The following is a 14,159-nucleotide window of genomic DNA, read 5'->3' on the forward strand; positions in this document are numbered from 1 at the left end:
GATACCAAAAAGAGAAGGAAATTGCCATTGATGGTGAGCAAAAGCTAGAATAAATAATAATAATTCCAAAAGTCTCACAGAACTTCAACTGTACTTTAAGAATTGCTTCAAGTTGAAGATCTCTGTCTACTTCATTACACTGAAGAAAAAGATAAGAACAAATAGATCTTAAATCACTGCAGACAAAATTTGTTTTTCAGACCAAAGGGAATTGTGAAAAATCAGACATTTAAATTGGCACAAGAAGGAGTACATGTTGGTCTCACATCGCTGGGAACAACAAGCGTCTTACACTGGCTTAACAAGCCCAATTACCTTCTTCCATTTGTAGAGCTTTTTGTCTCATATTTATCTTGTTCACAACTCACTCTGAGACTACCTAGTTCCAGATGTGCAGCGAGAAATGTCTTTCCTCTTTGATTTCATGCACCCATTTTCTATTCTTGGACTCTTTATTTCTGATATAAAGCCCATTGCCTCCTACATTACTTTATTTCCACATCCCTTTCTCACCACCAACCTCACACCCAGCCTGACACTTCCTATCTACCCTCTGCAAATTGCAAAGGGAATAAACTTTTTTTTTTGTTTGCTTTTTATTATTATTGTACTTTAGATGAAGGTTTATAGAATAAGCTAGCTTCTCATTAAACAATTAGTACACATATTGTTTTGTGACATTGGTTACCAATCCCATGACATATTCACACTCTCCCCTTCTCAAACTTGGGTTCCCTACTACCAGCTTTCCTGTCTCCTTTAGTCCCATTTTGTTTTATGAGCCTGTCTAATCTTTGGCTGAAAGGTGAACCTCACGTGTGACTTCATTACTGAGCTAAAAGTGTGTCTGGGGTTCATACTTTTGGGGTTTCTACAGTCTCTGTCAGGGCTAGTAAGTCTGGTCTTCTTTTGTGAGTTAGAATTTTGTTCTACATTTTTCTCCAGCTCTGTCTGGGACCTTCTATTGTGATCTCTGTCAGGGCAGTCAGTGGTTGTAGCCAGGCACCATATAGCTGTGCTGTACTCAGTCGGGTGGAGGCCGTGGTAGTTGTGGTCCGTTAGACCTTTAGACTAATCTTTCCCTTGTGTCTTTGGTTTTCTTCATTCTCCCTTGCTCCAGATGGAGTGAGACCAGTGGAATATCTTAGATGGCTGTTTACAAGCTTTTAAGACCTGAAACACTACTCACCATAATAGAATGTAGAACATTTTCTTTATAAACTATGTTATGCCAATTGAGCTAGATGTTCAAAGGAAATAATCTTATCTTGTGTCATGTAGAAACGGCAACTGGAAAGGGCAGAGGTTGAAAAGCTACAGTGAAGGCAGCATAGGAATCTTAGCTGTGGTTGACCAATTAACTATTCTGGCCATGCCCAGCTAAAAGACCATGAGGTGGTATAAAAAGGAATCAGCTCAAGGAATTACTATATCCTTAACTTCCTTAATCTGATCAAGTCAGCCCATATGAATAATAACAAAAAACATAAATTGAACGCATTATGTGTTTCAGGCACTACACCAGGTATCTTACATACATTGTTTAGTCATTGAAATAGCCCATAAGTTAGTTATTATCATGTATTAGAAAAAAGGGAAATGAATAAGGGACTTTCTTAGTTATCTAGTGCTGCTATAACAGAAATGCTACAAGTGGATGGCTTTAACAAAGAGAAATTTATTTTCTCATAGTCTAGGGAAACCCTGGTGGTGTAGTGGTTAAGTGCTACGGCTGCTAACCAAAGGGTCGGCAGTTTGAATCCGCTAGGCGTTCCTTGGAAACTCTATGGGGAGTTCTTCTCTGTCCTATAGGGTCTCTATGAGTCAGAATCCACTCGATGCTACTGGATTTGGTTTTTGGTTTTAGGAGGCTAGAAGTACGAATTTAGAGTGCCAGTCCCGGGGAAGGCTTTCTCTCTCTGTCAGCTCTGGGGGAAGGTCCTTGTTATCAGTCTTCCCTGGTTGAGGAGCTTCTCAGTACAGGAACCTCATGTCTAAAGTATACCCTATTCTCCTGGCTCTTGTTTCTTGGTGGCATGATGCCCCCCTGTCTCTCTTCCCTCTTTTGTATCTCAAAAGAGATTGACTGAAGACACAACCTAATCTTGTAGATTGAGTCCTGACTCATTAACAAAACTGCCTCTACATCCTGCCTCATTAACCTCACAAAGATAGGATTTACAACACACAGGAAAATCACATCAGATGACAAAATAGTGGACGATCACACAATACTGGCCTAGCCAAGTTGACATACATTTTTTGGGGGACACAATTCAATCTATAACAGAGACAATAAGCTGATTCAGCTTTATTCTTATTAGTATAGACAAAACACTTTTATGAAGTCTACACAGATGATATCTATTGCACACTAATGCTTTTTATGGACTGGAGACCACAGAGATAATTAAATGTTTTGGAAATTTTACTTTTTAAAAACTGCTTTGACTTTAAGTGCTAGGACTTTAATGCAAGTGCTTTCATTTCTTTTAATCTTATTTATGTAACTATACACCTACACATATACACGCAGAGTAGTGCCTAAGACATGGTTAACTCAGAGCATTCTCAAGAAATAAAGAGCTAACTTATTGTAGGTCCAGTTTTTTGCATCAAGTTCTTGATTTGATCTTACAATTTCTGTGCATCATTATAACTCCTTATAAACCCATATATGTTTATAAGTTTCTTAAGGGCTAGAATGTGCCTAGGTCTTCCTTTTATCCTAGACATCTATCTCGCTGTTGGATACACAATAAATAAACTGCTAGTTATTGCTAAGAGCCAATATGTGAATCATTCATCTCAGCAGAACTGTAGTGACGTTATCTTTAGGAAAGGTGAAAAAGAGCCACAGAGCTTCTCTTTTTTCAAAAGTAAGGAGACAATCTCACAATTATTCTCATGCTTTCTTGGATAAAAGGCACACCTGTGTGATGACTGGTCTCACTTTAATGTCACTCACTTCAAGTGAGCCTTGAATGCTATTCTGCAATTCTACTGTATTCCTTGGTTCATTTAATCCACCATTGTCTTCATTATCTAGTGCTGCTATAAGAGAAATACCATAACTGGATGGCTTTAACAAATGGAAATTTATTTTCTCACGGTTCAGGAGGCTGGAAGTCCCGGCTCTAGGGGAAAGCTTTCTCTCTCTCGGCCCTGAAAGAAAATTATTGAATGTGTTTATGTTTTGTTGTGTATATGTTTTCCCCCAAAATAAAATTAAACTATTAAAAAACAAAACCAAAACTTTCTTCTGTCTGCTCGAATCTCCTACAATTTTCCTTCACCCTCAATCTCATCAGAAAACTTATTTCCTAATTGACAAAATAGAAGTACTGAGGTGAAAATGTCCACAAGCTTCCACCACTGCATATAAATAGCCATTTACTATGGTTTCCTTATGTTCTGCCTTTCCTACGGTTTCTGAACCACTCCTTCTCCTATTTATCACAACCCCTCTTGTGTAGTAGAATCTACCTTCACTGGGTTACTCAGTGACATCAGTCCAGCAACTGATTATTCTCTTCCTTTTTTTTTTTTAATTTCCTGGATGACTCCCATTCTCTTAAGCATTGCTGTAACTTTTCCCAATTTAAAAATAAAACAGCAACTTCAACAAATAAAACCAAACCCTCTCTTTGAATCCACTTACTGCTATAACCCATTTCTCTCTTCTCCTCGCCAGCATAATCCATAGGGAGCACTGTCTCCATAAATGACCTCTCCATTGGTAAATCCAATGATTAATAATCCCCATCTTACCTGAGATACCAGCAGCCTTTGGCACAACTGTCCACTATGTCTTATTGTAGTCTTCACTTCCATTCCAGGACACCATGAACAATTGGTTTTTTCATTTATCTCACTAACCGCTTTTGTCACTTATTTCACTAGCTATTCCTGCTTAGTCTCTTTTTCTGGATTCTTCTCAAGAATTCCTCAGGGCTCAATGCTTAAACTTTTTCTCTATCTACACTCGTTGCTTTAGTGATTTGTTTCATCTCATTATTTTAAATACCATCTAGGTTAAGTGCTACGGCTGCTAACCAAATGGTCAGCAGTTCAAATCCACCAGTCGCTCCTTGGAAACTCTATGGGACAGTTCTACTCTGTCCTATAAGGTCGCTATGAGTCGGAATTGACTGAACGGCACTGGGTTTTTTATATGCTGATTGTCCACAAATTTTGATCTCAAGGTTAAAACCAGCCATATCCAACTAGCCACACGAATATGCTAAATGTCTAAGAGACAAGTCATATCAATATGTTGAAAATGCCTCATTTTTGTCCCTAAAGCTTTGCTTCTTCATAGTCTTCCTCATCTCAGTAAATAAAAACTGACTGCCTTTAGGTACTTAAACAAAAAAGTCCTTGCTTGAATATATATATATATATATTTTCTTCTTCTTCACACCAGATCGCAATACATCAGCTCATCCAGTTGGCTTTTTTTTTTTTTTTTAACAGTATTTTTTACCCAGATTCCATCCATTTATCAGCTACTTTCCACCACTGCTACCCTAATCTGAGTCACTACTTACTCTTGTTGATTTTGTTGTGGTGGCTGATAGCTCCTCCTGCTTTCACTGCTGTTCCTCGACTCTATATTCAATGGAGTAGCCTGAATCCTTCTGTTAAAAAATAAGTAGGGACACGCCAATCTTCTGCTTAAAACCCTATAATAGTTTTTCTTGCTTAAAATGGTTAAATGGCCACAAAAATTCTTCCATGATCTATTCCCAGTCCACAACCCCGCCTTACATCTACAGCTTCACTCACATTCTCTCTTGGAAAGGGTGTTCCATGGGGTTCACATTTCCAGCACAAGGAGTGTCTCCAATGATCAGTCAACTACTTTGATACAAGAATATGTTCAAACTCAGAGCACAGAGCACCAATTCTGAAGCTTACACACACACACAATTTTTATTTATTTGTTTATTTTTTGTCTCAGAGCAGTCTTAGCCCTAACCTAGTAATCAAAATTTTGCTTCTGAAACCTCTTTTTGGGAAACATTCTGTTGATGGCTCTTGGAGCTCTTACCGCATTAGCAAATCTACTGGTATTTTAGGCTTCATGCTCAAAACGCTAGGCCGTTTAAGAGAAACTCTGGTGTGTCAGGTATCAGGTAGCAGTATTTTAATCTGCTTTCATCACAGGAGGTCAAAGCTCTTTGCTTAACTTCTTCACGGGTTTCAAATTCTCAGTTCTCTGACACCTAGGCAATTTCAGACTTGTTCCGTATTAATTGGCTGGTATTTGTTTTTCCTGTGCAAATTTTGAAAGCTCCCAAAGCCAAAACAAACTGTTGCCCTTTATGTTCTAGCAATATTATTAGAAAAAAACGTTTGCTTAGATTTTGGCTGGGGGTTGTGGTTTTTGTACATCTTCTTGATGGTAAATTTTGCTTGATATTTTACGAAGTTCTATTGCCCTTCCACTAAATACCTCACAGTTTCCAATGCTGTGAAGCTGCGCTTATGTGTCAACCCCCTTTTCAGGAGTCATTAATCTTACATAGATAGATAGATAGATAGATAGATAGATAGATAGATAGATAGATAGATAGATAGATAGATAGATAGATAGATAGATAGATAGATAGATAGATAGATAGATAGATAGATCGATCGATCGATCAATCGATCGATCTATTTATCTATAAAGTGAAGGTCCCTAAAACACCACTAACATGCATTCCAAAATAAAAGCCTTCCTCGGAATAAAGTTACACACACATTGATAACCAAGTCTTTGTGGTTATCTTCACAGTAAATGAGATCTACAAATGATTGGGTATTCATAACGTACCACAATGCTCTTTGGGACATTTATGCTAACAGAAGTCTTCTACTTCCTTAATTAGATACCATAGGTTACCACGTATGTAGCCCCCAATTCCTTTTTGCTCAATACTTGTAGCTAAATATTTGCCTCTAACTTGGAATAGTATATGCATACAGATACCCTAAATCTTTCTACCATTGCTGATCTCTGATAATGAATGTCCCCTTGTCCCTGGAAATAACTTTCTAGATGGTAAAGTTCACATATTAGATCATTAACATGAATGAAGAAACTACAGTTTTCCCAAAAGGTGGTTATTACATTGTTTTGGTCTTCGTACTTGTAGCATACACAAAAATTGTTCAGATGAAGGATAACCTCAAAATTCCATTTGATTGCCTAAAATTGGTTTAAAATAGAGTTTTGTAGAAAGTGCTGTATGATAAATATAACTGAATTCAATAATTTTTCTAAAGGACAAAGGAACTGAGACTATTTAAGTATATGTGTATATATATATATATTTTTTTTTTTTTGCAAGGGCAGTCCAAGGATAGAGCTTCTGATTACTATATATTAATCTAAAGGAAATAAAATATTCTTATGTTGCCCTCAAAATCTGAGCTCAATCACCGTTGTTAGCCACGTATATTGCTAGATATTATTGTTTCTGACAACAAGCTTTCATTTGTTTCATTTACATTTAAGAAATTTAAGAACAAGATCACACCTGAGCTGCTTTCAAAATACCTCATTGCCCTAAAGCAAGCAGGCTAAAATGCTATTACAAACTTCTAAGTGTGCCCCAAAGGAAATTGTTGGTGGACGGTACGAATTGCTCAACATGTTAGTCCATGCTCAAATGTCGTTGGAAGCTCAACACCAGGATCCTTTGCTGATCCATTAATAAGAGACGGATACCTCAAACATGTCTGAACTCTCCTCGTTTGGTCTCAGATAAAGGTTTTCTTTTTCTTTTTAAAAATAAATGTCAGGCTTCATTCCATAGAGGGTTTGATGTGGCTGAGATGATGACTTCTTAGACAAAGACAAAGATTCTCGGGGTGCTGTTCTGTCTGTACTCGGAGGTCACTCACAACAGTGGGTCCCTGCTAAGGACCGTGGAATAAAATCAGGCACACTCACTATAATTAAGATCCTAGGACCGTAAAAACAAAAACTTACTACCGTCAAGTTGATTCTGACTCGTAGTGGACCTATAGGACAGAGTAGAACTGCCCCATAGAGTTTCCAAGGAGGGCCTGGTGGATTCGAACTGCTGACCTTTTGGTTGGCAGCCGTAGCACTTAGCCACTACTCCATGGGAGTTTCCCCTAGGATCTTAGACATAGGCGTTCCAGAGTGTAGACATTGTGGTGCATATTTCCTAAGAAATCATTAGTGCCACAAAGTAAAGAAAATGAAGTAGAGTCACCTGCAATAATTGTGTATGTTTCATGTTTGTATGTGTGTATGTTTTAAATGCCAGCCCTTTTTAAAATTGTAATTATTTAGGCCTAATACCCAGATGTCATACTTCTGGTCGTTTGAAGTAGGATTGCTGAACCTCGTCTTCTGCATTTTTATCAAAAACTCCAGGTGATTATAAAGCAGGAGAACAAAGCGACACTGAAAATCGCTGAACAAGCATTTTTATTTACTATTTATTTTACTTTTTGTTGCTGTTGTGCTTAGAGTTTCTATTATACTTCGACTGGTCTAGGGTAATTTTTCTGTTATAAAGCGCTGTATTAATGGATGCTTACTTGTAACCTTTACATTTTTTATGGATTAGAATCGAGTATTAAGTATTGTGAAATATCCAATTTAATATTATACATAAACCCGTTGCCATCGAGATGATTCCGACTCATAGTGACCTATAGGACAGAATAGAACTGCCCCACAGGGTTTCCAAGGAGAGCCTGGTGGATTCGAACTGCTGGCCTTTTGGTTAGGAGCCATAGCTCTTAACCACTACGCCACCAGTGTTTTCAATATTATATATTCCAATATTATATGTAATGATGTGATAAATATTCTCCCACATGACTCTGTGTGCACATATCTGATTGCTTGCTTAGAAAGAGAAAAGCCAAGCTAATTGCTAATTCCAGCGCTAATGTCTTTCTTGAAATAAGTATTATCATTATAAAAATAGCAATATTGAAAGGTGGAAAAGTTTACCTCTTTGTTATCATTACTGTTGCTTTCTTCAATGGTAAGATCGAACATTTAAAGTATTTTTCAACAAACTATTTCTTTTCTTGTGTGTCTTGCCTGTTTATATGTTTTGCCCATTTTTCTATTGGTTCATGTTTTTCTTCTGACAAAATTATAAAAGCTCTTTAGATTTCTGTTATTCTCTCTAGTCTGTTTGCACTCTCATTTTGTTTATGATGCTTTAAATTCACAAATGCTTTAAAATTTTATGTGTTGAAATCTATTTTCTTTCCTTGAGTCTGTTCATGTTTAGGAAATAAATCTCCATCCAAGGATCAATTAAACGTGCACATCAATCTCTTGAAATGGCATCATTTTTTGCGTTAATTTTTATCCATTACAAGTTTGTAGCTACCTAAATCTGTTTCAGAGATGTTTTATTCTCATTAATCTATCTTTTGGTCAATAATAATCCTTTGATTCTTTGCTCTTGGTCAACTGTAAGCAATTTAAACAAGAGTAGCTAAGTACATTGCTCACACGTTCATGTGTCTCACTCATTGTCATGACTGTTTATTTCTTAAAAGAGCCAGACAATCGCTCTGCTCCAAAGGGGAATTCAAAATTCCACTATTTTTTTAAACTGTAGAAAATCATTGCAACTTTACAACCGTGTTTTTTTTTCTTTTTTTCGGTACCTCAACATCATATTAAAAAAAAATCAGGAGTCCAGTTTCAGCCAGAGCACCCAAAACTCAGGGATTGTACACATATTATGGGGACTATAATGTTATAAATCTAATCTGACATGTTTGTTATGCTTCCTGCATAAGAAATAGTCATTTCCTTTATTTTCTCTTATCTTCATAATTGATTTACTCACCCTACCATAATTAAATTTCCATTCTCAGTGTGGATTACAATTTAACAAGTATTAGTTGAATATACATAAATGCTTTTGCCTTTTTTTTTTTACCAAGTTGATCCATGCTTATTCATAACCATATATTTTGAGTTATCTTCATTCTTCAAGATCATGTTCTTTTTTTTTTTTCTTTTTTTGTGTGTGTGTGGCTGGGTAAAGATTTTTCATCATTTCTAATGGTATACACACACTCACATTATCTTAGTCATCTAGTGCTGCTAAAACAGAAATACCACAAGTAGATGGTTTCAACAAAAAGAAGTTAATTCTCTCAGAGTCTAGTAGGCTACAAGTTCAAATTCAGGGCCTCAGCTCCAGAGGAAGGCTTTCTCTCTCTCTCTGCTCTGGGGGAATGTCCTTTTCATCAGTCTTTCCCAGTTGAGGAGCTTCTCGGCACAGGGACACTGGGTCCAAAGGACGTGCTAGTCTCCTGGCTCTTGTTTCTTGGTGATATGAAGTTTCCATGTCTCTCTGTTTGCTTCACTCTTTTATATGTAAAAATAGATTGGCTCAAGACAAAATCCAATCTTGTAGATTGAATCCTGCCTCATTAACATAACTATCACTAATCCCATCTCATCAACATCATAGATTTACAACACATAGGAAAATCACATCAGATGACAAAATAGTTGACTATCACACAATACTGGGAATCGTGGCCTAGCCAAATTGATACACTTTTTTGGGGGACATATTTCAACTCATGACATATATATATATATATGTCTGTATGTATGTACATGTCTATTTCTGTATCTATAGCTTGGGATGTGAGTGTATGTAGTTTTTTTTTTTTTAAGTATACAAATCCACTGTTTCACTTGCTAGACACGGATCTACTGTGTCTCCTAAAGTACGACCTGGAATCATGAACATCAAAATACTGAGATGTTCTTAAAAAGGCACATTTCTGGTCCTATCTCAGAATGGTAGAACTCAGAAGCCCTGAAGATGGGGTCTGGAAATCTATATTTCACCATCTCCTGTGAGTGAGTTTGAGGTGCACTAAATATGGCAGAATGTCTGTGTGGTGGGTGGTGAGTAAAGAGTGCTGCTTTATCAAATTACCTCCTTAGGCGATTTTGATGAAATTTTACCTCCATTTGCCACCAAGAATCAAGGAAGGAAAGAAAACTGCATGATATATATGATTATTTGAAACATGGACTTTGTCTTCCTTACGTTTGGTTTTGTCTCAGAGAGATTTGTGTTAATTTTAATCTTATTTTTCTTCTTTTGTTTCTGATAATATTTAGATTTTTTTCCCTAGCCTGGTATTAATATAATTATTAATCTACTCGTACTGGTTTATTGGCGTAAAAAGGAGTTCATTATTCCATAGACCTGCTTCGCCATTCTAATCAAGAAATGTCATTGTTGAAGTTTAAGTAGACTTTATAATTAACCTGGTTTCTGTTGTCTGGGAGATGTACACTGATTTAACTCTAGGGACACATAATTAATTCTACTTTCTCAAACATATGATGATAGAAAGCTGAAATAGATATATGTAGTAACATTCCACTTATTTCTAACCACACATTCACTACCTTAGTTCAGGACCTCATTAGCTGATGCCTAGATTACTACAGCAGGCTCTGAACTGGCTTCCCACAGAGCATCCTTTCATGAATGCTTCCAGGAGAATGTATCTGTATGATTATGTCACTCTCTGTCTAAAATCTTTAAGTTATAGTCCATAGCTTTCAGAATATGGCCCTCCTCTGTACCATGGCATAAATGCTGTTCATAACCTGGTTCATACTTCCTTCTCCAGCCTCATCTCTTAACACTCCCTTCTTCTATTTCAAGGTTCCATGCCAGTTTCACATCCCTGAATAAGCTATGCTTTCTTTCATATTTAGTGATTTGCAAATACTATTTCCATATCCTGGAATTCTCTACTCTCTAAACCCCTGTGTTCAAGCCTGGACCACAAACACATACATATTCTTACCATGATTTATAATCATAATAAACTTTCAAGATTCTTTCCAAATGTCATTTCTTCTAAGACTTCTTTGTTGCTTCTTTCATTTCTTTTGGCTACCATAGCAAACCGTTCACCCATATGTGTTTCATTCAGTAGATTTTAGGCTCCTTAAGGCTGAGCTGAGGTCCCTGGGTGGCACAAACAATTTGCACTCAACTGGTAACCTAAAGGTTGGCAGTTTGACCCCAACCAGCAGTGCTAGGGAAGAAAGTCCTAGTGATTTGCTTCTGTAAAGATTATAGCCAACGGAACTACCGTACAATCCAGCAATCCCACTCCTTGGAATATATCCTACAGAAATAAAAGCCTTACAAGAAAAGATACATGTACTCCCATGTTCACTGCAGCACTATTTAACAATATCAAAAAGTTGGAAGCAACCAAGGTGCCCTCCAATGGATGAATGGATAAATAAACAACAGTATATTCACAGGATGGAATACTATGCGTCAATAAAGAACAATGTTGAATCCATGAAACATTTCATAACATGGAGAAATCTGAAAGACATTATGCTGAGTGAACTTAGTCAATTGCAAAAGGACAAATATTGTATAAGACCACTATTATAAGAACTGGAGAAACAGTTTAAACAGAGAAGAAAATATTCTTTGATGGTTACGAGAAGGGGGAGGGAGGGAGGGATGGAAAGGCGTATTCACTAATTAGATACTAGATACGTTTTATTTTAGGCAAAGGGAAAGACAATACTCAGTACAGGAGAGATCAACACAAATGGACTAAACCAAAAGCGAAGAAGTTTCCTGAATAAATTGAACACTTCAAAGGCTAGCATAGCAGGGTGGAGGTTTGAGGGCCATGGTTTCAAGGGGACATCTAAGTCAATTGGCATAATAAAATCTGTTAAGAAAACATTCTGCATCCCACTTTGGAGAGTGGCAACTGGGGTCTTAAATGCTAGCAAGCAGCCATCTAAGATGCATCAATTGGTCTCAAACCACCTAGAGCAAGGAATCATGAAGAACACCAAAGACACAATGTAATTATGAGTCTAAGAGACAGAAAGGACCACGTAAACCAGAGACTACATCAACCTGAGACCAGAAGAACTAGACGGTGCCCAGCCACAACTGATGACTACCCTGACAGGGAACTCAACAGAGAAACCCTCAGGGAGCAGGAGAGCAGTGGGATGCAGACCCCAAATTCCCGTAAAAAGACCAGACTTAATAGTCACACTGGGACTGGAGGCCCCATGGTCCCCAGACTTTCTGTTAGCCCAAGACAGGAACCATTCTCAAAGCTAACTCTTCAGACAGGAATTGGACTGGAATAGGGGACGGAAAATGATACTGGTGAAGAACAAACTTCTTGGGCCAAGTGGACACATGAGACTATGTTGGTATCTCCTGTCTGGAGGGGAGATGAGAGGGCAGAGGGGGCCAGACGCTATCTGAATGGACACGAGGAAAGAGAGTGGAGGGAAGAACTGTGCTGTCTCATTGGAGGGAGAGCAATTAGGAACGTAAGGCAAGATGTATGTAAATTTTTGTACGAGAGACTGACCTGATTTGTAAACTTTCACTTAAAGCGCAATAAAAATTAATTGTTTTTAAAAAAAGATTATAGCAAGAAAACCCTATGGATCTGTTGGTGATCTGCTTTTGTAACACATGAGGCTTCCATGAGTCAGAATCAATTCGACAGCAATTGTTTCAGGCTGAGCTGATTTCCTATTTATCTTAGAGTCACTGGCATAAATTTGGAATTAAAAAAAAAGATCTTTGAATGAATAAATACATTAATTCATACATAAGTTCATACACAAATACAATAAGTAATGAGTAAATATACTAAATATTTGTCTAACAAATTTCTAACAGAAGTTTCATAAACATACAGATATACTTGAAGATTGACCTAATTTATAAAACGCTATTCTATTTTCCACTCAATTCAACATCATATAATGGGAGAATTATCCTTTCACTTTTGGCCATAACATAATAGCTTCTATCTGACTAAGGTTCTTACTTAGTATAGGATAAAATACATAAAGTAACAGTTTGAAAGCACTACTGAATGAAGAAGACTAGACACAAAGGACCAAATTTCAGAGAAAAATAAAAACAGTATGAAATGACCTACACTTTCTGTTGCCCAACGCCCCTTTCAGGGCCTTTGACATTTACTTTACACAAAATAGAAGTCAAGTTAAAGCCGTCAGTAAAGACCTGAAAACAATCTCATCCAGTTCAGGAAAGAGAAGTTATATTTTGGGTCTATCAAAGAGATGAAAAGTTAGAGGGGGAAGGAAAATAAACACAGATAAGTGAAGCCCAATCTAATCTTTTTTTTTGGGGGGGGGAGGAGGAAGGTGGGTTTATCTGTAAATTTCTTTTAATAGGATTTTATTATTTGTGATGAAAATTTACACAGCTTATTAGGTTCCCATTTAATAATTTTTACACAATTATTCAGTGACATTTGTTACATTTTTCAGAATGTGTCAACATTCTCATGAATTCTACCCGGTTGTTTTTTTTTTTTTTTTTTGTACCATTTCCAGTAATCTAGTCTCCCTGCTCCCTTACCTTCTCATCTTTGTTTTTGGGTAATTTTTGATCATTTGATCTAATGTTGGTGATTATTTAAAGGAGGACAGTACAGCAGGGTTATATTCTTTATTTTATGAGCTACTCTGTTACTCACCTAAGACATAACCTCGGTGATTAGTTTTGGTTCAAGGTTTAGAGTATCTCAGGCCAATAGTCTTAGGGGGTCCTTCATTCTTAACCAGTCCAGTAAGTCTAGACTTTTTAAGAATTTGAAGTCCGTTCCACATTTTTCTCCCTTTCTATCTGGATCCATCTATTGTGGCCCTGCTCAGAACAGCTGTAGTAGTAGAGGAGCACCACCTAGTTCTTCTAGTTTCAGGGTAGATGAGGCCGTGGTTCACACAGATTACTCAACCCATAGACTAGTTTCCTCTGAGTCCTTCATTTCTGTCTTTCTCTTTTGCTCTGGATGGATAGAAACCAATATTTGTACCTTAGATAGCTGCTTTCAAGATTTAAGACCCCAGACACTACTCACCAATCTAGGATGTAGGATATAAACTTTATGAACTATATTATGCCAAATGATTGAGTTTTCCCACAAGAGAATGGTCCTAAGCCCTCAAACCCTCAAAACCAATCTTTCAAGGTGTTTGTTATGTCCAAGAAGTATCCACAACTATGCCCCCTATCAGTTTATTAATTATATATATGAACATACATGCATGCACACACATACCTGTATATACATATAACAAA

The sequence above is a fragment of the Elephas maximus genome, chromosome 12 (genome assembly GCF_024166365.1).
Source record: "Elephas maximus indicus isolate mEleMax1 chromosome 12, mEleMax1 primary haplotype, whole genome shotgun sequence".
Taxonomy (NCBI): Eukaryota; Metazoa; Chordata; class Mammalia; order Proboscidea; family Elephantidae; genus Elephas; species Elephas maximus.